Source organism: Hyperolius riggenbachi, chromosome 12 (genome assembly GCF_040937935.1).
Source record: "Hyperolius riggenbachi isolate aHypRig1 chromosome 12, aHypRig1.pri, whole genome shotgun sequence".
In the NCBI taxonomy this organism is placed as follows: Eukaryota; Metazoa; Chordata; class Amphibia; order Anura; family Hyperoliidae; genus Hyperolius; species Hyperolius riggenbachi.
In genome coordinates this window covers 125,067,082-125,093,760 of record NC_090657.1, presented here as the reverse complement: position 1 = coordinate 125,093,760, position 26,679 = coordinate 125,067,082, and positions in this window count along the sequence as shown.

Here is a 26,679-nt window from a genome sequence, read left to right as displayed (position 1 = left end):
ACGTAACCAGTTTTTCAATGGTGTAATGGTTTAACATAGAAAACTTACCGTTGGCTCTAGATTCTAATCTATCACTCCGATTTGCAAACGGATTTCACTGAAGCTGTAACTTTCATCCCAGAACATAGTTTAGGGGCCATTACTTCTTCAACTATAGTCATTTTTCTTTCGATTGCAAACGTAACCAGTTTTTCAATGGTGTAATGGTTTAACATAGAAAACTTACCGTTGGCTCTAGATTCTAATCTATCACTCCGATTTGCAAACGGATTTCACTGAAGCTGTAACTTTCATCCCAGAACATAGTTTAGGGGCCATTACTTCTTCAACTATAGTCATTTTTCTTTCGATTGCAAACGTAACCAGTTTTTCAATGGTGTAATGGTTTAACATAGAAAACTTACCGTTGGCTCTAGATTCTAATCTATCACTCCGATTTGCAAACGGATTTCACTGAAGCTGTAACTTTCATCCCAGAACATAGTTTAGGGGCCATTACTTCTTCAACTATAGTCATTTTTCTTTCGATTGCAAACGTAACCAGTTTTTCAATGGTGTAATGGTTTAACATAGAAAACTTACCGTTGGCTCTAGATTCTAATCTATCACTCCGATTTGCAAACGGATTTCACTGAAGCTGTAACTTTCATCCCAGAACATAGTTTAGGGGCCATTACTTCTTCAACTATAGTCATTTTTCTTTCGATTGCAAACGTAACCAGTTTTTCAATGGTGTAATGGTTTAACATAGAAAACTTACCGTTGGCTCTAGATTCTAATCTATCACTCCGATTTGCAAACGGATTTCACTGAAGCTGTAACTTTCATCCCAGAACATAGTTTAGGGGCCATTACTTCTTCAACTATAGTCATTTTTCTTTCGATTGCAAACGTAACCAGTTTTTCAATGGTGTAATGGTTTAACATAGAAAACTTACCGTTGGCTCTAGATTCTAATCTATCACTCCGATTTGCAAACGGATTTCACTGAAGCTGTAACTTTCATCCCAGAACATAGTTTAGGGGCCATTACTTCTTCAACTATAGTCATTTTTCTTTCGATTGCAAACGTAACCAGTTTTTCAATGGTGTAATGGTTTAACATAGAAAACTTACCGTTGGCTCTAGATTCTAATCTATCACTCCGATTTGCAAACGGATTTCACTGAAGCTGTAACTTTCATCCCAGAACATAGTTTAGGGGCCATTACTTCTTCAACTATAGTCATTTTTCTTTCGATTGCAAACGTAACCAGTTTTTCAATGGTGTAATGGTTTAACATAGAAAACTTACCGTTGGCTCTAGATTCTAATCTATCACTCCGATTTGCAAACGGATTTCACTGAAGCTGTAACTTTCATCCCAGAACATAGTTTAGGGGCCATTACTTCTTCAACTATAGTCATTTTTCTTTCGATTGCAAACGTAACCAGTTTTTCAATGGTGTAATGGTTTAACATAGAAAACTTACCGTTGGCTCTAGATTCTAATCTATCACTCCGATTTGCAAACGGATTTCACTGAAGCTGTAACTTTCATCCCAGAACATAGTTTAGGGGCCATTACTTCTTCAACTATAGTCATTTTTCTTTCGATTGCAAACGTAACCAGTTTTTCAATGGTGTAATGGTTTAACATAGAAAACTTACCGTTGGCTCTAGATTCTAATCTATCACTCCGATTTGCAAACGGATTTCACTGAAGCTGTAACTTTCATCCCAGAACATAGTTTAGGGGCCATTACTTCTTCAACTATAGTCATTTTTCTTTCGATTGCAAACGTAACCAGTTTTTCAATGGTGTAATGGTTTAACATAGAAAACTTACCGTTGGCTCTAGATTCTAATCTATCACTCCGATTTGCAAACGGATTTCACTGAAGCTGTAACTTTCATCCCAGAACATAGTTTAGGGGCCATTACTTCTTCAACTATAGTCATTTTTCTTTCGATTGCAAACGTAACCAGTTTTTCAATGGTGTAATGGTTTAACATAGAAAACTTACCGTTGGCTCTAGATTCTAATCTATCACTCCGATTTGCAAACGGATTTCACTGAAGCTGTAACTTTCATCCCAGAACATAGTTTAGGGGCCATTACTTCTTCAACTATAGTCATTTTTCTTTCGATTGCAAACGTAACCAGTTTTTCAATGGTGTAATGGTTTAACATAGAAAACTTACCGTTGGCTCTAGATTCTAATCTATCACTCCGATTTGCAAACGGATTTCACTGAAGCTGTAACTTTCATCCCAGAACATAGTTTAGGGGCCATTACTTCTTCAACTATAGTCATTTTTCTTTCGATTGCAAACGTAACCAGTTTTTCAATGGTGTAATGGTTTAACATAGAAAACTTACCGTTGGCTCTAGATTCTAATCTATCACTCCGATTTGCAAACGGATTTCACTGAAGCTGTAACTTTCATCCCAGAACATAGTTTAGGGGCCATTACTTCTTCAACTATAGTCATTTTTCTTTCGATTGCAAACGTAACCAGTTTTTCAATGGTGTAATGGTTTAACATAGAAAACTTACCGTTGGCTCTAGATTCTAATCTATCACTCCGATTTGCAAACGGATTTCACTGAAGCTGTAACTTTCATCCCAGAACATAGTTTAGGGGCCATTACTTCTTCAACTATAGTCATTTTTCTTTCGATTGCAAACGTAACCAGTTTTTCAATGGTGTAATGGTTTAACATAGAAAACTTACCGTTGCCCGATCGGTCCTTCTTAAGGTGTCACAATCCGGCTGGGAAAGCAGGAGCTCACAGGGAACACGTTCTTCTCCCCTGTCAGCGCCTCTCTAGCGCCCCCCCGTCATTTTTCTTTCAATTGAGCAAAAGTAACCAGTTTTTCAATGGTGTAATGGTTTAACATAGAAAACTTACCGTTGGCTCTAGATTCTAATCTATCACTCCGATTTGCAAACGGATTTCACTGAAGCTGTAACTTTCATCCCAGAACATAGTTTAGGGGCCATTACTTCTTCAACTATAGTCATTTTTCTTTCGATTGCAAACGTAACCAGTTTTTCAATGGTGTAATGGTTTAACATAGAAAACTTACCGTTGGCTCTAGATTCTAATCTATCACTCCGATTTGCAAACGGATTTCACTGAAGCTGTAACTTTCATCCCAGAACATAGTTTAGGGGCCATTACTTCTTCAACTATAGTGCATTTTTCTTTCGATTGCAAACGTAACCAGTTTTTCAATGGTGTAATGGTTTAACATAGAAAACTTACCGTTGGCTCTAGATTCTAATCTATCACTCCGATTTGCAAACGGATTTCACTGAAGCTGTAACTTTCATCCCAGAACATAGTTTAGGGGCCATTACTTCTTCAACTATAGTCATTTTTCTTTCGATTGCAAACGTAACCAGTTTTTCAATGGTGTAATGGTTTAACATAGAAAACTTACCGTTGGCTCTAGATTCTAATCTATCACTCCGATTTGCAAACGGATTTCACTGAAGCTGTAACTTTCATCCCAGAACATAGTTTAGGGGCCATTACTTCTTCAACTATAGTCATTTTTCTTTCGATTGCAAACGTAACCAGTTTTTCAATGGTGTAATGGTTTAACATAGAAAACTTACCGTTGGCTCTAGATTCTAATCTATCACTCCGATTTGCAAACGGATTTCACTGAAGCTGTAACTTTCATCCCAGAACATAGTTTAGGGGCCATTACTTCTTCAACTATAGTCATTTTTCTTTCGATTGCAAACGTAACCAGTTTTTCAATGGTGTAATGGTTTAACATAGAAAACTTACCGTTGGCTCTAGATTCTAATCTATCACTCCGATTTGCAAACGGATTTCACTGAAGCTGTAACTTTCATCCCAGAACATAGTTTAGGGGCCATTACTTCTTCAACTATAGTCATTTTTCTTTCGATTGCAAACGTAACCAGTTTTTCAATGGTGTAATGGTTTAACATAGAAAACTTACCGTTGGCTCTAGATTCTAATCTATCACTCCGATTTGCAAACGGATTTCACTGAAGCTGTAACTTTCATCCCAGAACATAGTTTAGGGGCCATTACTTCTTCAACTATAGTCATTTTTCTTTCGATTGCAAACGTAACCAGTTTTTCAATGGTGTAATGGTTTAACATAGAAAACTTACCGTTGGCTCTAGATTCTAATCTATCACTCCGATTTGCAAACGGATTTCACTGAAGCTGTAACTTTCATCCCAGAACATAGTTTAGGGGCCATTACTTCTTCAACTATAGTCATTTTTCTTTCGATTGCAAACGTAACCAGTTTTTCAATGGTGTAATGGTTTAACATAGAAAACTTACCGTTGGCTCTAGATTCTAATCTATCACTCCGATTTGCAAACGGATTTCACTGAAGCTGTAACTTTCATCCCAGAACATAGTTTAGGGGCCATTACTTCTTCAACTATAGTCATTTTTCTTTCGATTGCAAACGTAACCAGTTTTTCAATGGTGTAATGGTTTAACATAGAAAACTTACCGTTGGCTCTAGATTCTAATCTATCACTCCGATTTGCAAACGGATTTCACTGAAGCTGTAACTTTCATCCCAGAACATAGTTTAGGGGCCATTACTTCTTCAACTATAGTCATTTTTCTTTCGATTGCAAACGTAACCAGTTTTTCAATGGTGTAATGGTTTAACATAGAAAACTTACCGTTGGCTCTAGATTCTAATCTATCACTCCGATTTGCAAACGGATTTCACTGAAGCTGTAACTTTCATCCCAGAACATAGTTTAGGGGCCATTACTTCTTCAACTATAGTCATTTTTCTTTCGATTGCAAACGTAACCAGTTTTTCAATGGTGTAATGGTTTAACATAGAAAACTTACCGTTGGCTCTAGATTCTAATCTATCACTCCGATTTGCAAACGGATTTCACTGAAGCTGTAACTTTCATCCCAGAACATAGTTTAGGGGCCATTACTTCTTCAACTATAGTCATTTTTCTTTCGATTGCAAACGTAACCAGTTTTTCAATGGTGTAATGGTTTAACATAGAAAACTTACCGTTGGCTCTAGATTCTAATCTATCACTCCGATTTGCAAACGGATTTCACTGAAGCTGTAACTTTCATCCCAGAACATAGTTTAGGGGCCATTACTTCTTCAACTATAGTCATTTTTCTTTCGATTGCAAACGTAACCAGTTTTTCAATGGTGTAATGGTTTAACATAGAAAACTTACCGTTGGCTCTAGATTCTAATCTATCACTCCGATTTGCAAACGGATTTCACTGAAGCTGTAACTTTCATCCCAGAACATAGTTTAGGGGCCATTACTTCTTCAACTATAGTCATTTTTCTTTCGATTGCAAACGTAACCAGTTTTTCAATGGTGTAATGGTTTAACATAGAAAACTTACCGTTGGCTCTAGATTCTAATCTATCACTCCGATTTGCAAACGGATTTCACTGAAGCTGTAACTTTCATCCCAGAACATAGTTTAGGGGCCATTACTTCTTCAACTATAGTCATTTTTCTTTCGATTGCAAACGTAACCAGTTTTTCAATGGTGTAATGGTTTAACATAGAAAACTTACCGTTGGCTCTAGATTCTAATCTATCACTCCGATTTGCAAACGGATTTCACTGAAGCTGTAACTTTCATCCCAGAACATAGTTTAGGGGCCATTACTTCTTCAACTATAGTCATTTTTCTTTCGATTGCAAACGTAACCAGTTTTTCAATGGTGTAATGGTTTAACATAGAAAACTTACCGTTGGCTCTAGATTCTAATCTATCACTCCGATTTGCAAACGGATTTCACTGAAGCTGTAACTTTCATCCCAGAACATAGTTTAGGGGCCATTACTTCTTCAACTATAGTCATTTTTCTTTCGATTGCAAACGTAACCAGTTTTTCAATGGTGTAATGGTTTAACATAGAAAACTTACCGTTGGCTCTAGATTCTAATCTATCACTCCGATTTGCAAACGGATTTCACTGAAGCTGTAACTTTCATCCCAGAACATAGTTTAGGGGCCATTACTTCTTCAACTATAGTCATTTTTCTTTCGATTGCAAACGTAACCAGTTTTTCAATGGTGTAATGGTTTAACATAGAAAACTTACCGTTGGCTCTAGATTCTAATCTATCACTCCGATTTGCAAACGGATTTCACTGAAGCTGTAACTTTCATCCCAGAACATAGTTTAGGGGCCATTACTTCTTCAACTATAGTCATTTTTCTTTCGATTGCAAACGTAACCAGTTTTTCAATGGTGTAATGGTTTAACATAGAAAACTTACCGTTGGCTCTAGATTCTAATCTATCACTCCGATTTGCAAACGGATTTCACTGAAGCTGTAACTTTCATCCCAGAACATAGTTTAGGGGCCATTACTTCTTCAACTATAGTCATTTTTCTTTCGATTGCAAACGTAACCAGTTTTTCAATGGTGTAATGGTTTAACATAGAAAACTTACCGTTGGCTCTAGATTCTAATCTATCACTCCGATTTGCAAACGGATTTCACTGAAGCTGTAACTTTCATCCCAGAACATAGTTTAGGGGCCATTACTTCTTCAACTATAGTCATTTTTCTTTCGATTGCAAACGTAACCAGTTTTTCAATGGTGTAATGGTTTAACATAGAAAACTTACCGTTGGCTCTAGATTCTAATCTATCACTCCGATTTGCAAACGGATTTCACTGAAGCTGTAACTTTCATCCCAGAACATAGTTTAGGGGCCATTACTTCTTCAACTATAGTCATTTTTCTTTCGATTGCAAACGTAACCAGTTTTTCAATGGTGTAATGGTTTAACATAGAAAACTTACCGTTGGCTCTAGATTCTAATCTATCACTCCGATTTGCAAACGGATTTCACTGAAGCTGTAACTTTCATCCCAGAACATAGTTTAGGGGCCATTACTTCTTCAACTATAGTCATTTTTCTTTCGATTGCAAACGTAACCAGTTTTTCAATGGTGTAATGGTTTAACATAGAAAACTTACCGTTGGCTCTAGATTCTAATCTATCACTCCGATTTGCAAACGGATTTCACTGAAGCTGTAACTTTCATCCCAGAACATAGTTTAGGGGCCATTACTTCTTCAACTATAGTCATTTTTCTTTCGATTGCAAACGTAACCAGTTTTTCAATGGTGTAATGGTTTAACATAGAAAACTTACCGTTGGCTCTAGATTCTAATCTATCACTCCGATTTGCAAACGGATTTCACTGAAGCTGTAACTTTCATCCCAGAACATAGTTTAGGGGCCATTACTTCTTCAACTATAGTCATTTTTCTTTCGATTGCAAACGTAACCAGTTTTTCAATGGTGTAATGGTTTAACATAGAAAACTTACCGTTGGCTCTAGATTCTAATCTATCACTCCGATTTGCAAACGGATTTCACTGAAGCTGTAACTTTCATCCCAGAACATAGTTTAGGGGCCATTACTTCTTCAACTATAGTCATTTTTCTTTCGATTGCAAACGTAACCAGTTTTTCAATGGTGTAATGGTTTAACATAGAAAACTTACCGTTGGCTCTAGATTCTAATCTATCACTCCGATTTGCAAACGGATTTCACTGAAGCTGTAACTTTCATCCCAGAACATAGTTTAGGGGCCATTACTTCTTCAACTATAGTCATTTTTCTTTCGATTGCAAACGTAACCAGTTTTTCAATGGTGTAATGGTTTAACATAGAAAACTTACCGTTGGCTCTAGATTCTAATCTATCACTCCGATTTGCAAACGGATTTCACTGAAGCTGTAACTTTCATCCCAGAACATAGTTTAGGGGCCATTACTTCTTCAACTATAGTCATTTTTCTTTCGATTGCAAACGTAACCAGTTTTTCAATGGTGTAATGGTTTAACATAGAAAACTTACCGTTGGCTCTAGATTCTAATCTATCACTCCGATTTGCAAACGGATTTCACTGAAGCTGTAACTTTCATCCCAGAACATAGTTTAGGGGCCATTACTTCTTCAACTATAGTCATTTTTCTTTCGATTGCAAACGTAACCAGTTTTTCAATGGTGTAATGGTTTAACATAGAAAACTTACCGTTGGCTCTAGATTCTAATCTATCACTCCGATTTGCAAACGGATTTCACTGAAGCTGTAACTTTCATCCCAGAACATAGTTTAGGGGCCATTACTTCTTCAACTATAGTCATTTTTCTTTCGATTGCAAACGTAACCAGTTTTTCAATGGTGTAATGGTTTAACATAGAAAACTTACCGTTGGCTCTAGATTCTAATCTATCACTCCGATTTGCAAACGGATTTCACTGAAGCTGTAACTTTCATCCCAGAACATAGTTTAGGGGCCATTACTTCTTCAACTATAGTCATTTTTCTTTCGATTGCAAACGTAACCAGTTTTTCAATGGTGTAATGGTTTAACATAGAAAACTTACCGTTGGCTCTAGATTCTAATCTATCACTCCGATTTGCAAACGGATTTCACTGAAGCTGTAACTTTCATCCCAGAACATAGTTTAGGGGCCATTACTTCTTCAACTATAGTCATTTTTCTTTCGATTGCAAACGTAACCAGTTTTTCAATGGTGTAATGGTTTAACATAGAAAACTTACCGTTGGCTCTAGATTCTAATCTATCACTCCGATTTGCAAACGGATTTCACTGAAGCTGTAACTTTCATCCCAGAACATAGTTTAGGGGCCATTACTTCTTCAACTATAGTCATTTTTCTTTCGATTGCAAACGTAACCAGTTTTTCAATGGTGTAATGGTTTAACATAGAAAACTTACCGTTGGCTCTAGATTCTAATCTATCACTCCGATTTGCAAACGGATTTCACTGAAGCTGTAACTTTCATCCCAGAACATAGTTTAGGGGCCATTACTTCTTCAACTATAGTCATTTTTCTTTCGATTGCAAACGTAACCAGTTTTTCAATGGTGTAATGGTTTAACATAGAAAACTTACCGTTGGCTCTAGATTCTAATCTATCACTCCGATTTGCAAACGGATTTCACTGAAGCTGTAACTTTCATCCCAGAACATAGTTTAGGGGCCATTACTTCTTCAACTATAGTCATTTTTCTTTCGATTGCAAACGTAACCAGTTTTTCAATGGTGTAATGGTTTAACATAGAAAACTTACCGTTGGCTCTAGATTCTAATCTATCACTCCGATTTGCAAACGGATTTCACTGAAGCTGTAACTTTCATCCCAGAACATAGTTTAGGGGCCATTACTTCTTCAACTATAGTCATTTTTCTTTCGATTGCAAACGTAACCAGTTTTTCAATGGTGTAATGGTTTAACATAGAAAACTTACCGTTGGCTCTAGATTCTAATCTATCACTCCGATTTGCAAACGGATTTCACTGAAGCTGTAACTTTCATCCCAGAACATAGTTTAGGGGCCATTACTTCTTCAACTATAGTCATTTTTCTTTCGATTGCAAACGTAACCAGTTTTTCAATGGTGTAATGGTTTAACATAGAAAACTTACCGTTGGCTCTAGATTCTAATCTATCACTCCGATTTGCAAACGGATTTCACTGAAGCTGTAACTTTCATCCCAGAACATAGTTTAGGGGCCATTACTTCTTCAACTATAGTCATTTTTCTTTCGATTGCAAACGTAACCAGTTTTTCAATGGTGTAATGGTTTAACATAGAAAACTTACCGTTGGCTCTAGATTCTAATCTATCACTCCGATTTGCAAACGGATTTCACTGAAGCTGTAACTTTCATCCCAGAACATAGTTTAGGGGCCATTACTTCTTCAACTATAGTCATTTTTCTTTCGATTGCAAACGTAACCAGTTTTTCAATGGTGTAATGGTTTAACATAGAAAACTTACCGTTGGCTCTAGATTCTAATCTATCACTCCGATTTGCAAACGGATTTCACTGAAGCTGTAACTTTCATCCCAGAACATAGTTTAGGGGCCATTACTTCTTCAACTATAGTCATTTTTCTTTCGATTGCAAACGTAACCAGTTTTTCAATGGTGTAATGGTTTAACATAGAAAACTTACCGTTGGCTCTAGATTCTAATCTATCACTCCGATTTGCAAACGGATTTCACTGAAGCTGTAACTTTCATCCCAGAACATAGTTTAGGGGCCATTACTTCTTCAACTATAGTCATTTTTCTTTCGATTGCAAACGTAACCAGTTTTTCAATGGTGTAATGGTTTAACATAGAAAACTTACCGTTGGCTCTAGATTCTAATCTATCACTCCGATTTGCAAACGGATTTCACTGAAGCTGTAACTTTCATCCCAGAACATAGTTTAGGGGCCATTACTTCTTCAACTATAGTCATTTTTCTTTCGATTGCAAACGTAACCAGTTTTTCAATGGTGTAATGGTTTAACATAGAAAACTTACCGTTGGCTCTAGATTCTAATCTATCACTCCGATTTGCAAACGGATTTCACTGAAGCTGTAACTTTCATCCCAGAACATAGTTTAGGGGCCATTACTTCTTCAACTATAGTCATTTTTCTTTCGATTGCAAACGTAACCAGTTTTTCAATGGTGTAATGGTTTAACATAGAAAACTTACCGTTGGCTCTAGATTCTAATCTATCACTCCGATTTGCAAACGGATTTCACTGAAGCTGTAACTTTCATCCCAGAACATAGTTTAGGGGCCATTACTTCTTCAACTATAGTCATTTTTCTTTCGATTGCAAACGTAACCAGTTTTTCAATGGTGTAATGGTTTAACATAGAAAACTTACCGTTGGCTCTAGATTCTAATCTATCACTCCGATTTGCAAACGGATTTCACTGAAGCTGTAACTTTCATCCCAGAACATAGTTTAGGGGCCATTACTTCTTCAACTATAGTCATTTTTCTTTCGATTGCAAACGTAACCAGTTTTTCAATGGTGTAATGGTTTAACATAGAAAACTTACCGTTGGCTCTAGATTCTAATCTATCACTCCGATTTGCAAACGGATTTCACTGAAGCTGTAACTTTCATCCCAGAACATAGTTTAGGGGCCATTACTTCTTCAACTATAGTCATTTTTCTTTCGATTGCAAACGTAACCAGTTTTTCAATGGTGTAATGGTTTAACATAGAAAACTTACCGTTGGCTCTAGATTCTAATCTATCACTCCGATTTGCAAACGGATTTCACTGAAGCTGTAACTTTCATCCCAGAACATAGTTTAGGGGCCATTACTTCTTCAACTATAGTCATTTTTCTTTCGATTGCAAACGTAACCAGTTTTTCAATGGTGTAATGGTTTAACATAGAAAACTTACCGTTGGCTCTAGATTCTAATCTATCACTCCGATTTGCAAACGGATTTCACTGAAGCTGTAACTTTCATCCCAGAACATAGTTTAGGGGCCATTACTTCTTCAACTATAGTCATTTTTCTTTCGATTGCAAACGTAACCAGTTTTTCAATGGTGTAATGGTTTAACATAGAAAACTTACCGTTGGCTCTAGATTCTAATCTATCACTCCGATTTGCAAACGGATTTCACTGAAGCTGTAACTTTCATCCCAGAACATAGTTTAGGGGCCATTACTTCTTCAACTATAGTCATTTTTCTTTCGATTGCAAACGTAACCAGTTTTTCAATGGTGTAATGGTTTAACATAGAAAACTTACCGTTGGCTCTAGATTCTAATCTATCACTCCGATTTGCAAACGGATTTCACTGAAGCTGTAACTTTCATCCCAGAACATAGTTTAGGGGCCATTACTTCTTCAACTATAGTCATTTTTCTTTCGATTGCAAACGTAACCAGTTTTTCAATGGTGTAATGGTTTAACATAGAAAACTTACCGTTGGCTCTAGATTCTAATCTATCACTCCGATTTGCAAACGGATTTCACTGAAGCTGTAACTTTCATCCCAGAACATAGTTTAGGGGCCATTACTTCTTCAACTATAGTCATTTTTCTTTCGATTGCAAACGTAACCAGTTTTTCAATGGTGTAATGGTTTAACATAGAAAACTTACCGTTGGCTCTAGATTCTAATCTATCACTCCGATTTGCAAACGGATTTCACTGAAGCTGTAACTTTCATCCCAGAACATAGTTTAGGGGCCATTACTTCTTCAACTATAGTCATTTTTCTTTCGATTGCAAACGTAACCAGTTTTTCAATGGTGTAATGGTTTAACATAGAAAACTTACCGTTGGCTCTAGATTCTAATCTATCACTCCGATTTGCAAACGGATTTCACTGAAGCTGTAACTTTCATCCCAGAACATAGTTTAGGGGCCATTACTTCTTCAACTATAGTCATTTTTCTTTCGATTGCAAACGTAACCAGTTTTTCAATGGTGTAATGGTTTAACATAGAAAACTTACCGTTGGCTCTAGATTCTAATCTATCACTCCGATTTGCAAACGGATTTCACTGAAGCTGTAACTTTCATCCCAGAACATAGTTTAGGGGCCATTACTTCTTCAACTATAGTCATTTTTCTTTCGATTGCAAACGTAACCAGTTTTTCAATGGTGTAATGGTTTAACATAGAAAACTTACCGTTGGCTCTAGATTCTAATCTATCACTCCGATTTGCAAACGGATTTCACTGAAGCTGTAACTTTCATCCCAGAACATAGTTTAGGGGCCATTACTTCTTCAACTATAGTCATTTTTCTTTCGATTGCAAACGTAACCAGTTTTTCAATGGTGTAATGGTTTAACATAGAAAACTTACCGTTGGCTCTAGATTCTAATCTATCACTCCGATTTGCAAACGGATTTCACTGAAGCTGTAACTTTCATCCCAGAACATAGTTTAGGGGCCATTACTTCTTCAACTATAGTCATTTTTCTTTCGATTGCAAACGTAACCAGTTTTTCAATGGTGTAATGGTTTAACATAGAAAACTTACCGTTGGCTCTAGATTCTAATCTATCACTCCGATTTGCAAACGGATTTCACTGAAGCTGTAACTTTCATCCCAGAACATAGTTTAGGGGCCATTACTTCTTCAACTATAGTCATTTTTCTTTCGATTGCAAACGTAACCAGTTTTTCAATGGTGTAATGGTTTAACATAGAAAACTTACCGTTGGCTCTAGATTCTAATCTATCACTCCGATTTGCAAACGGATTTCACTGAAGCTGTAACTTTCATCCCAGAACATAGTTTAGGGGCCATTACTTCTTCAACTATAGTCATTTTTCTTTCGATTGCAAACGTAACCAGTTTTTCAATGGTGTAATGGTTTAACATAGAAAACTTACCGTTGGCTCTAGATTCTAATCTATCACTCCGATTTGCAAACGGATTTCACTGAAGCTGTAACTTTCATCCCAGAACATAGTTTAGGGGCCATTACTTCTTCAACTATAGTCATTTTTCTTTCGATTGCAAACGTAACCAGTTTTTCAATGGTGTAATGGTTTAACATAGAAAACTTACCGTTGGCTCTAGATTCTAATCTATCACTCCGATTTGCAAACGGATTTCACTGAAGCTGTAACTTTCATCCCAGAACATAGTTTAGGGGCCATTACTTCTTCAACTATAGTCATTTTTCTTTCGATTGCAAACGTAACCAGTTTTTCAATGGTGTAATGGTTTAACATAGAAAACTTACCGTTGGCTCTAGATTCTAATCTATCACTCCGATTTGCAAACGGATTTCACTGAAGCTGTAACTTTCATCCCAGAACATAGTTTAGGGGCCATTACTTCTTCAACTATAGTCATTTTTCTTTCGATTGCAAACGTAACCAGTTTTTCAATGGTGTAATGGTTTAACATAGAAAACTTACCGTTGGCTCTAGATTCTAATCTATCACTCCGATTTGCAAACGGATTTCACTGAAGCTGTAACTTTCATCCCAGAACATAGTTTAGGGGCCATTACTTCTTCAACTATAGTCATTTTTCTTTCGATTGCAAACGTAACCAGTTTTTCAATGGTGTAATGGTTTAACATAGAAAACTTACCGTTGGCTCTAGATTCTAATCTATCACTCCGATTTGCAAACGGATTTCACTGAAGCTGTAACTTTCATCCCAGAACATAGTTTAGGGGCCATTACTTCTTCAACTATAGTCATTTTTCTTTCGATTGCAAACGTAACCAGTTTTTCAATGGTGTAATGGTTTAACATAGAAAACTTACCGTTGGCTCTAGATTCTAATCTATCACTCCGATTTGCAAACGGATTTCACTGAAGCTGTAACTTTCATCCCAGAACATATGTTTAGGGGCCATTACTTCTTCAACTATAGTCATTTTTCTTTCGATTGCAAACGTAACCAGTTTTTCAATGGTGTAATGGTTTAACATAGAAAACTTACCGTTGGCTCTAGATTCTAATCTATCACTCCGATTTGCAAACGGATTTCACTGAAGCTGTAACTTTCATCCCAGAACATAGTTTAGGGGCCATTACTTCTTCAACTATAGTCATTTTTCTTTCGATTGCAAACGTAACCAGTTTTTCAATGGTGTAATGGTTTAACATAGAAAACTTACCGTTGGCTCTAGATTCTAATCTATCACTCCGATTTGCAAACGGATTTCACTGAAGCTGTAACTTTCATCCCAGAACATAGTTTAGGGGCCATTACTTCTTCAACTATAGTCATTTTTCTTTCGATTGCAAACGTAACCAGTTTTTCAATGGTGTAATGGTTTAACATAGAAAACTTACCGTTGGCTCTAGATTCTAATCTATCACTCCGATTTGCAAACGGATTTCACTGAAGCTGTAACTTTCATCCCAGAACATAGTTTAGGGGCCATTACTTCTTCAACTATAGTCATTTTTCTTTCGATTGCAAACGTAACCAGTTTTTCAATGGTGTAATGGTTTAACATAGAAAACTTACCGTTGGCTCTAGATTCTAATCTATCACTCCGATTTGCAAACGGATTTCACTGAAGCTGTAACTTTCATCCCAGAACATAGTTTAGGGGCCATTACTTCTTCAACTATAGTCATTTTTCTTTCGATTGCAAACGTAACCAGTTTTTCAATGGTGTAATGGTTTAACATAGAAAACTTACCGTTGGCTCTAGATTCTAATCTATCACTCCGATTTGCAAACGGATTTCACTGAAGCTGTAACTTTCATCCCAGAACATAGTTTAGGGGCCATTACTTCTTCAACTATAGTCATTTTTCTTTCGATTGCAAACGTAACCAGTTTTTCAATGGTGTAATGGTTTAACATAGAAAACTTACCGTTGGCTCTAGATTCTAATCTATCACTCCGATTTGCAAACGGATTTCACTGAAGCTGTAACTTTCATCCCAGAACATAGTTTAGGGGCCATTACTTCTTCAACTATAGTCATTTTTCTTTCGATTGCAAACGTAACCAGTTTTTCAATGGTGTAATGGTTTAACATAGAAAACTTACCGTTGGCTCTAGATTCTAATCTATCACTCCGATTTGCAAACGGATTTCACTGAAGCTGTAACTTTCATCCCAGAACATAGTTTAGGGGCCATTACTTCTTCAACTATAGTCATTTTTCTTTCGATTGCAAACGTAACCAGTTTTTCAATGGTGTAATGGTTTAACATAGAAAACTTACCGTTGGCTCTAGATTCTAATCTATCACTCCGATTTGCAAACGGATTTCACTGAAGCTGTAACTTTCATCCCAGAACATAGTTTAGGGGCCATTACTTCTTCAACTATAGTCATTTTTCTTTCGATTGCAAACGTAACCAGTTTTTCAATGGTGTAATGGTTTAACATAGAAAACTTACCGTTGGCTCTAGATTCTAATCTATCACTCCGATTTGCAAACGGATTTCACTGAAGCTGTAACTTTCATCCCAGAACATAGTTTAGGGGCCATTACTTCTTCAACTATAGTCATTTTTCTTTCGATTGCAAACGTAACCAGTTTTTCAATGGTGTAATGGTTTAACATAGAAAACTTACCGTTGGCTCTAGATTCTAATCTATCACTCCGATTTGCAAACGGATTTCACTGAAGCTGTAACTTTCATCCCAGAACATAGTTTAGGGGCCATTACTTCTTCAACTATAGTCATTTTTCTTTCGATTGCAAACGTAACCAGTTTTTCAATGGTGTAATGGTTTAACATAGAAAACTTACCGTTGGCTCTAGATTCTAATCTATCACTCCGATTTGCAAACGGATTTCACTGAAGCTGTAACTTTCATCCCAGAACATAGTTTAGGGGCCATTACTTCTTCAACTATAGTCATTTTTCTTTCGATTGCAAACGTAACCAGTTTTTCAATGGTGTAATGGTTTAACATAGAAAACTTACCGTTGGCTCTAGATTCTAATCTATCACTCCGATTTGCAAACGGATTTCACTGAAGCTGTAACTTTCATCCCAGAACATAGTTTAGGGGCCATTACTTCTTCAACTATAGTCATTTTTCTTTCGATTGCAAACGTAACCAGTTTTTCAATGGTGTAATGGTTTAACATAGAAAACTTACCGTTGGCTCTAGATTCTAATCTATCACTCCGATTTGCAAACGGATTTCACTGAAGCTGTAACTTTCATCCCAGAACATAGTTTAGGGGCCATTACTTCTTCAACTATAGTCATTTTTCTTTCGATTGCAAACGTAACCAGTTTTTCAATGGTGTAATGGTTTAACATAGAAAACTTACCGTTGGCTCTAGATTCTAATCTATCACTCCGATTTGCAAACGGATTTCACTGAAGCTGTAACTTTCATCCCAGAACATAGTTTAGGGGCCATTACTTCTTCAACTATAGTCATTTTTCTTTCGATTGCAAACGTAACCAGTTTTTCAATGGTGTAATGGTTTAACATAGAAAACTTACCGTTGGCTCTAGATTCTAATCTATCACTCCGATTTGCAAACGGATTTCACTGAAGCTGTAACTTTCATCCCAGAACATAGTTTAGGGGCCATTACTTCTTCAACTATAGTCATTTTTCTTTCGATTGCAAACGTAACCAGTTTTTCAATGGTGTAATGGTTTAACATAGAAAACTTACCGTTGGCTCTAGATTCTAATCTATCACTCCGATTTGCAAACGGATTTCACTGAAGCTGTAACTTTCATCCCAGAACATAGTTTAGGGGCCATTACTTCTTCAACTATAGTCATTTTTCTTTCGATTGCAAACGTAACCAGTTTTTCAATGGTGTAATGGTTTAACATAGAAAACTTACCGTTGGCTCTAGATTCTAATCTATCACTCCGATTTGCAAACGGATTTCACTGAAGCTGTAACTTTCATCCCAGAACATAGTTTAGGGGCCATTACTTCTTCAACTATAGTCATTTTTCTTTCGATTGCAAACGTAACCAGTTTTTCAATGGTGTAATGGTTTAACATAGAAAACTTACCGTTGGCTCTAGATTCTAATCTATCACTCCGATTTGCAAACGGATTTCACTGAAGCTGTAACTTTCATCCCAGAACATAGTTTAGGGGCCATTACTTCTTCAACTATAGTCATTTTTCTTTCGATTGCAAACGTAACCAGTTTTTCAATGGTGTAATGGTTTAACATAGAAAACTTACCGTTGGCTCTAGATTCTAATCTATCACTCCGATTTGCAAACGGATTTCACTGAAGCTGTAACTTTCATCCCAGAACATAGTTTAGGGGCCATTACTTCTTCAACTATAGTCATTTTTCTTTCGATTGCAAACGTAACCAGTTTTTCAATGGTGTAATGGTTTAACATAGAAAACTTACCGTTGGCTCTAGATTCTAATCTATCACTCCGATTTGCAAACGGATTTCACTGAAGCTGTAACTTTCATCCCAGAACATAGTTTAGGGGCCATTACTTCTTCAACTATAGTCATTTTTCTTTCGATTGCAAACGTAACCAGTTTTTCAATGGTGTAATGGTTTAACATAGAAAACTTACCGTTGGCTCTAGATTCTAATCTATCACTCCGATTTGCAAACGGATTTCACTGAAGCTGTAACTTTCATCCCAGAACATAGTTTAGGGGCCATTACTTCTTCAACTATAGTCATTTTTCTTTCGATTGCAAACGTAACCAGTTTTTCAATGGTGTAATGGTTTAACATAGAAAACTTACCGTTGGCTCTAGATTCTAATCTATCACTCCGATTTGCAAACGGATTTCACTGAAGCTGTAACTTTCATCCCAGAACATAGTTTAGGGGCCATTACTTCTTCAACTATAGTCATTTTTCTTTCGATTGCAAACGTAACCAGTTTTTCAATGGTGTAATGGTTTAACATAGAAAACTTACCGTTGGCTCTAGATTCTAATCTATCACTCCGATTTGCAAACGGATTTCACTGAAGCTGTAACTTTCATCCCAGAACATAGTTTAGGGGCCATTACTTCTTCAACTATAGTCATTTTTCTTTCGATTGCAAACGTAACCAGTTTTTCAATGGTGTAATGGTTTAACATAGAAAACTTACCGTTGGCTCTAGATTCTAATCTATCACTCCGATTTGCAAACGGATTTCACTGAAGCTGTAACTTTCATCCCAGAACATAGTTTAGGGGCCATTACTTCTTCAACTATAGTCATTTTTCTTTCGATTGCAAACGTAACCAGTTTTTCAATGGTGTAATGGTTTAACATAGAAAACTTACCGTTGGCTCTAGATTCTAATCTATCACTCCGATTTGCAAACGGATTTCACTGAAGCTGTAACTTTCATCCCAGAACATAGTTTAGGGGCCATTACTTCTTCAACTATAGTCATTTTTCTTTCGATTGCAAACGTAACCAGTTTTTCAATGGTGTAATGGTTTAACATAGAAAACTTACCGTTGGCTCTAGATTCTAATCTATCACTCCGATTTGCAAACGGATTTCACTGAAGCTGTAACTTTCATCCCAGAACATAGTTTAGGGGCCATTACTTCTTCAACTATAGTCATTTTTCTTTCGATTGCAAACGTAACCAGTTTTTCAATGGTGTAATGGTTTAACATAGAAAACTTACCGTTGGCTCTAGATTCTAATCTATCACTCCGATTTGCAAACGGATTTCACTGAAGCTGTAACTTTCATCCCAGAACATAGTTTAGGGGCCATTACTTCTTCAACTATAGTCATTTTTCTTTCGATTGCAAACGTAACCAGTTTTTCAATGGTGTAATGGTTTAACATAGAAAACTTACCGTTGGCTCTAGATTCTAATCTATCACTCCGATTTGCAAACGGATTTCACTGAAGCTGTAACTTTCATCCCAGAACATAGTTTAGGGGCCATTACTTCTTCAACTATAGTCATTTTTCTTTCGATTGCAAACGTAACCAGTTTTTCAATGGTGTAATGGTTTAACATAGAAAACTTACCGTTGGCTCTAGATTCTAATCTATCACTCCGATTTGCAAACGGATTTCACTGAAGCTGTAACTTTCATCCCAGAACATAGTTTAGGGGCCATTACTTCTTCAACTATAGTCATTTTTCTTTCGATTGCAAACGTAACCAGTTTTTCAATGGTGTAATGGTTTAACATAGAAAACTTACCGTTGGCTCTAGATTCTAATCTATCACTCCGATTTGCAAACGGATTTCACTGAAGCTGTAACTTTCATCCCAGAACATAGTTTAGGGGCCATTACTTCTTCAACTATAGTCATTTTTCTTTCGATTGCAAACGTAACCAGTTTTTCAATGGTGTAATGGTTTAACATAGAAAACTTACCGTTGGCTCTAGATTCTAATCTATCACTCCGATTTGCAAACGGATTTCACTGAAGCTGTAACTTTCATCCCAGAACATAGTTTAGGGGCCATTACTTCTTCAACTATAGTCATTTTTCTTTCGATTGCAAACGTAACCAGTTTTTCAATGGTGTAATGGTTTAACATAGAAAACTTACCGTTGGCTCTAGATTCTAATCTATCACTCCGATTTGCAAACGGATTTCACTGAAGCTGTAACTTTCATCCCAGAACATAGTTTAGGGGCCATTACTTCTTCAACTATAGTCATTTTTCTTTCGATTGCAAACGTAACCAGTTTTTCAATGGTGTAATGGTTTAACATAGAAAACTTACCGTTGGCTCTAGATTCTAATCTATCACTCCGATTTGCAAACGGATTTCACTGAAGCTGTAACTTTCATCCCAGAACATAGTTTAGGGGCCATTACTTCTTCAACTATAGTCATTTTTCTTTCGATTGCAAACGTAACCAGTTTTTCAATGGTGTAATGGTTTAACATAGAAAACTTACCGTTGGCTCTAGATTCTAATCTATCACTCCGATTTGCAAACGGATTTCACTGAAGCTGTAACTTTCATCCCAGAACATAGTTTAGGGGCCATTACTTCTTCAACTATAGTCATTTTTCTTTCGATTGCAAACGTAACCAGTTTTTCAATGGTGTAATGGTTTAACATAGAAAACTTACCGTTGGCTCTAGATTCTAATCTATCACTCCGATTTGCAAACGGATTTCACTGAAGCTGTAACTTTCATCCCAGAACATAGTTTAGGGGCCATTACTTCTTCAACTATAGTCATTTTTCTTTCGATTGCAAACGTAACCAGTTTTTCAATGGTGTAATGGTTTAACATAGAAAACTTACCGTTGGCTCTAGATTCTAATCTATCACTCCGATTTGCAAACGGATTTCACTGAAGCTGTAACTTTCATCCCAGAACATAGTTTAGGGGCCATTACTTCTTCAACTATAGTCATTTTTCTTTCGATTGCAAACGTAACCAGTTTTTCAATGGTGTAATGGTTTAACATAGAAAACTTACCGTTGGCTCTAGATTCTAATCTATCACTCCGATTTGCAAACGGATTTCACTGAAGCTGTAACTTTCATCCCAGAACATAGTTTAGGGGCCATTACTTCTTCAACTATAGTCATTTTTCTTTCGATTGCAAACGTAACCAGTTTTTCAATGGTGTAATGGTTTAACATAGAAAACTTACCGTTGGCTCTAGATTCTAATCTATCACTCCGATTTGCAAACGGATTTCACTGAAGCTGTAACTTTCATCCCAGAACATAGTTTAGGGGCCATTACTTCTTCAACTATAGTCATTTTTCTTTCGATTGCAAACGTAACCAGTTTTTCAATGGTGTAATGGTTTAACATAGAAAACTTACCGTTGGCTCTAGATTCTAATCTATCACTCCGATTTGCAAACGGATTTCACTGAAGCTGTAACTTTCATCCCAGAACATAGTTTAGGGGCCATTACTTCTTCAACTATAGTCATTTTTCTTTCGATTGCAAACGTAACCAGTTTTTCAATGGTGTAATGGTTTAACATAGAAAACTTACCGTTGGCTCTAGATTCTAATCTATCACTCCGATTTGCAAACGGATTTCACTGAAGCTGTAACTTTCATCCCAGAACATAGTTTAGGGGCCATTACTTCTTCAACTATAGTCATTTTTCTTTCGATTGCAAACGTAACCAGTTTTTCAATGGTGTAATGGTTTAACATAGAAAACTTACCGTTGGCTCTAGATTCTAATCTATCACTCCGATTTGCAAACGGATTTCACTGAAGCTGTAACTTTCATCCCAGAACATAGTTTAGGGGCCATTACTTCTTCAACTATAGTCATTTTTCTTTCGATTGCAAACGTAACCAGTTTTTCAATGGTGTAATGGTTTAACATAGAAAACTTACCGTTGGCTCTAGATTCTAATCTATCACTCCGATTTGCAAACGGATTTCACTGAAGCTGTAACTTTCATCCCAGAACATAGTTTAGGGGCCATTACTTCTTCAACTATAGTCATTTTTCTTTCGATTGCAAACGTAACCAGTTTTTCAATGGTGTAATGGTTTAACATAGAAAACTTACCGTTGGCTCTAGATTCTAATCTATCACTCCGATTTGCAAACGGATTTCACTGAAGCTGTAACTTTCATCCCAGAACATAGTTTAGGGGCCATTACTTCTTCAACTATAGTCATTTTTCTTTCGATTGCAAACGTAACCAGTTTTTCAATGGTGTAATGGTTTAACATAGAAAACTTACCGTTGGCTCTAGATTCTAATCTATCACTCCGATTTGCAAACGGATTTCACTGAAGCTGTAACTTTCATCCCAGAACATAGTTTAGGGGCCATTACTTCTTCAACTATAGTCATTTTTCTTTCGATTGCAAACGTAACCAGTTTTTCAATGGTGTAATGGTTTAACATAGAAAACTTACCGTTGGCTCTAGATTCTAATCTATCACTCCGATTTGCAAACGGATTTCACTGAAGCTGTAACTTTCATCCCAGAACATAGTTTAGGGGCCATTACTTCTTCAACTATAGTCATTTTTCTTTCGATTGCAAACGTAACCAGTTTTTCAATGGTGTAATGGTTTAACATAGAAAACTTACCGTTGGCTCTAGATTCTAATCTATCACTCCGATTTGCAAACGGATTTCACTGAAGCTGTAACTTTCATCCCAGAACATAGTTTAGGGGCCATTACTTCTTCAACTATAGTCATTTTTCTTTCGATTGCAAACGTAACCAGTTTTTCAATGGTGTAATGGTTTAACATAGAAAACTTACCGTTGGCTCTAGATTCTAATCTATCACTCCGATTTGCAAACGGATTTCACTGAAGCTGTAACTTTCATCCCAGAACATAGTTTAGGGGCCATTACTTCTTCAACTATAGTCATTTTTCTTTCGATTGCAAACGTAACCAGTTTTTCAATGGTGTAATGGTTTAACATAGAAAACTTACCGTTGGCTCTAGATTCTAATCTATCACTCCGATTTGCAAACGGATTTCACTGAAGCTGTAACTTTCATCCCAGAACATAGTTTAGGGGCCATTACTTCTTCAACTATAGTCATTTTTCTTTCGATTGCAAACGTAACCAGTTTTTCAATGGTGTAATGGTTTAACATAGAAAACTTACCGTTGGCTCTAGATTCTAATCTATCACTCCGATTTGCAAACGGATTTCACTGAAGCTGTAACTTTCATCCCAGAACATAGTTTAGGGGCCATTACTTCTTCAACTATAGTCATTTTTCTTTCGATTGCAAACGTAACCAGTTTTTCAATGGTGTAATGGTTTAACATAGAAAACTTACCGTTGGCTCTAGATTCTAATCTATCACTCCGATTTGCAAACGGATTTCACTGAAGCTGTAACTTTCATCCCAGAACATAGTTTAGGGGCCATTACTTCTTCAACTATAGTCATTTTTCTTTCGATTGCAAACGTAACCAGTTTTTCAATGGTGTAATGGTTTAACATAGAAAACTTACCGTTGGCTCTAGATTCTAATCTATCACTCCGATTTGCAAACGGATTTCACTGAAGCTGTAACTTTCATCCCAGAACATAGTTTAGGGGCCATTACTTCTTCAACTATAGTCATTTTTCTTTCGATTGCAAACGTAACCAGTTTTTCAATGGTGTAATGGTTTAACATAGAAAACTTACCGTTGGCTCTAGATTCTAATCTATCACTCCGATTTGCAAACGGATTTCACTGAAGCTGTAACTTTCATCCCAGAACATAGTTTAGGGGCCATTACTTCTTCAACTATAGTCATTTTTCTTTCGATTGCAAACGTAACCAGTTTTTCAATGGTGTAATGGTTTAACATAGAAAACTTACCGTTGGCTCTAGATTCTAATCTATCACTCCGATTTGCAAACGGATTTCACTGAAGCTGTAACTTTCATCCCAGAACATAGTTTAGGGGCCATTACTTCTTCAACTATAGTCATTTTTCTTTCGATTGCAAACGTAACCAGTTTTTCAATGGTGTAATGGTTTAACATAGAAAACTTACCGTTGGCTCTAGATTCTAATCTATCACTCCGATTTGCAAACGGATTTCACTGAAGCTGTAACTTTCATCCCAGAACATAGTTTAGGGGCCATTACTTCTTCAACTATAGTCATTTTTCTTTCGATTGCAAACGTAACCAGTTTTTCAATGGTGTAATGGTTTAACATAGAAAACTTACCGTTGGCTCTAGATTCTAATCTATCACTCCGATTTGCAAACGGATTTCACTGAAGCTGTAACTTTCATCCCAGAACATAGTTTAGGGGCCATTACTTCTTCAACTATAGTCATTTTTCTTTCGATTGCAAACGTAACCAGTTTTTCAATGGTGTAATGGTTTAACATAGAAAACTTACCGTTGGCTCTAGATTCTAATCTATCACTCCGATTTGCAAACGGATTTCACTGAAGCTGTAACTTTCATCCCAGAACATAGTTTAGGGGCCATTACTTCTTCAACTATAGTCATTTTTCTTTCGATTGCAAACGTAACCAGTTTTTCAATGGTGTAATGGTTTAACATAGAAAACTTACCGTTGGCTCTAGATTCTAATCTATCACTCCGATTTGCAAACGGATTTCACTGAAGCTGTAACTTTCATCCCAGAACATAGTTTAGGGGCCATTACTTCTTCAACTATAGTCATTTTTCTTTCGATTGCAAACGTAACCAGTTTTTCAATGGTGTAATGGTTTAACATAGAAAACTTACCGTTGGCTCTAGATTCTAATCTATCACTCCGATTTGCAAACGGATTTCACTGAAGCTGTAACTTTCATCCCAGAACATAGTTTAGGGGCCATTACTGTCTTCAACTATAGTCATTTTTCTTTCGATTGCAAACGTAACCAGTTTTTCAATGGTGTAATGGTTTAACATAGAAAACTTACCGTTGGCTCTAGATTCTAATCTATCACTCCGATTTGCAAACGGATTTCACTGAAGCTGTAACTTTCATCCCAGAACATAGTTTAGGGGCCATTACTTCTTCAACTATAGTCATTTTTCTTTCGATTGCAAACGTAACCAGTTTTTCAATGGTGTAATGGTTTAACATAGAAAACTTACCGTTGGCTCTAGATTCTAATCTATCACTCCGATTTGCAAACGGATTTCACTGAAGCTGTAACTTTCATCCCAGAACATAGTTTAGGGGCCATTACTTCTTCAACTATAGTCATTTTTCTTTCGATTGCAAACGTAACCAGTTTTTCAATGGTGTAATGGTTTAACATAGAAAACTTACCGTTGGCTCTAGATTCTAATCTATCACTCCGATTTGCAAACGGATTTCACTGAAGCTGTAACTTTCATCCCAGAACATAGTTTAGGGGCCATTACTTCTTCAACTATAGTCATTTTTCTTTCGATTGCAAACGTAACCAGTTTTTCAATGGTGTAATGGTTTAACATAGAAAACTTACCGTTGGCTCTAGATTCTAATCTATCACTCCGATTTGCAAACGGATTTCACTGAAGCTGTAACTTTCATCCCAGAACATAGTTTAGGGGCCATTACTTCTTCAACTATAGTCATTTTTCTTTCGATTGCAAACGTAACCAGTTTTTCAATGGTGTAATGGTTTAACATAGAAAACTTACCGTTGGCTCTAGATTCTAATCTATCACTCCGATTTGCAAACGGATTTCACTGAAGCTGTAACTTTCATCCCAGAACATAGTTTAGGGGCCATTACTTCTTCAACTATAGTCATTTTTCTTTCGATTGCAAACGTAACCAGTTTTTCAATGGTGTAATGGTTTAACATAGAAAACTTACCGTTGGCTCTAGATTCTAATCTATCACTCCGATTTGCAAACGGATTTCACTGAAGCTGTAACTTTCATCCCAGAACATAGTTTAGGGGCCATTACTTCTTCAACTATAGTCATTTTTCTTTCGATTGCAAACGTAACCAGTTTTTCAATGGTGTAATGGTTTAACATAGAAAACTTACCGTTGGCTCTAGATTCTAATCTATCACTCCGATTTGCAAACGGATTTCACTGAAGCTGTAACTTTCATCCCAGAACATAGTTTAGGGGCCATTACTTCTTCAACTATAGTCATTTTTCTTTCGATTGCAAACGTAACCAGTTTTTCAATGGTGTAATGGTTTAACATAGAAAACTTACCGTTGGCTCTAGATTCTAATCTATCACTCCGATTTGCAAACGGATTTCACTGAAGCTGTAACTTTCATCCCAGAACATAGTTTAGGGGCCATTACTTCTTCAACTATAGTCATTTTTCTTTCGATTGCAAACGTAACCAGTTTTTCAATGGTGTAATGGTTTAACATAGAAAACTTACCGTTGGCTCTAGATTCTAATCTATCACTCCGATTTGCAAACGGATTTCACTGAAGCTGTAACTTTCATCCCAGAACATAGTTTAGGGGCCATTACTTCTTCAACTATAGTCATTTTTCTTTCGATTGCAAACGTAACCAGTTTTTCAATGGTGTAATGGTTTAACATAGAAAACTTACCGTTGGCTCTAGATTCTAATCTATCACTCCGATTTGCAAACGGATTTCACTGAAGCTGTAACTTTCATCCCAGAACATAGTTTAGGGGCCATTACTTCTTCAACTATAGTCATTTTTCTTTCGATTGCAAACGTAACCAGTTTTTCAATGGTGTAATGGTTTAACATAGAAAACTTACCGTTGGCTCTAGATTCTAATCTATCACTCCGATTTGCAAACGGATTTCACTGAAGCTGTAACTTTCATCCCAGAACATAGTTTAGGGGCCATTACTTCTTCAACTATAGTCATTTTTCTTTCGATTGCAAACGTAACCAGTTTTTCAATGGTGTAATGGTTTAACATAGAAAACTTACCGTTGGCTCTAGATTCTAATCTATCACTCCGATTTGCAAACGGATTTCACTGAAGCTGTAACTTTCATCCCAGAACATAGTTTAGGGGCCATTACTTCTTCAACTA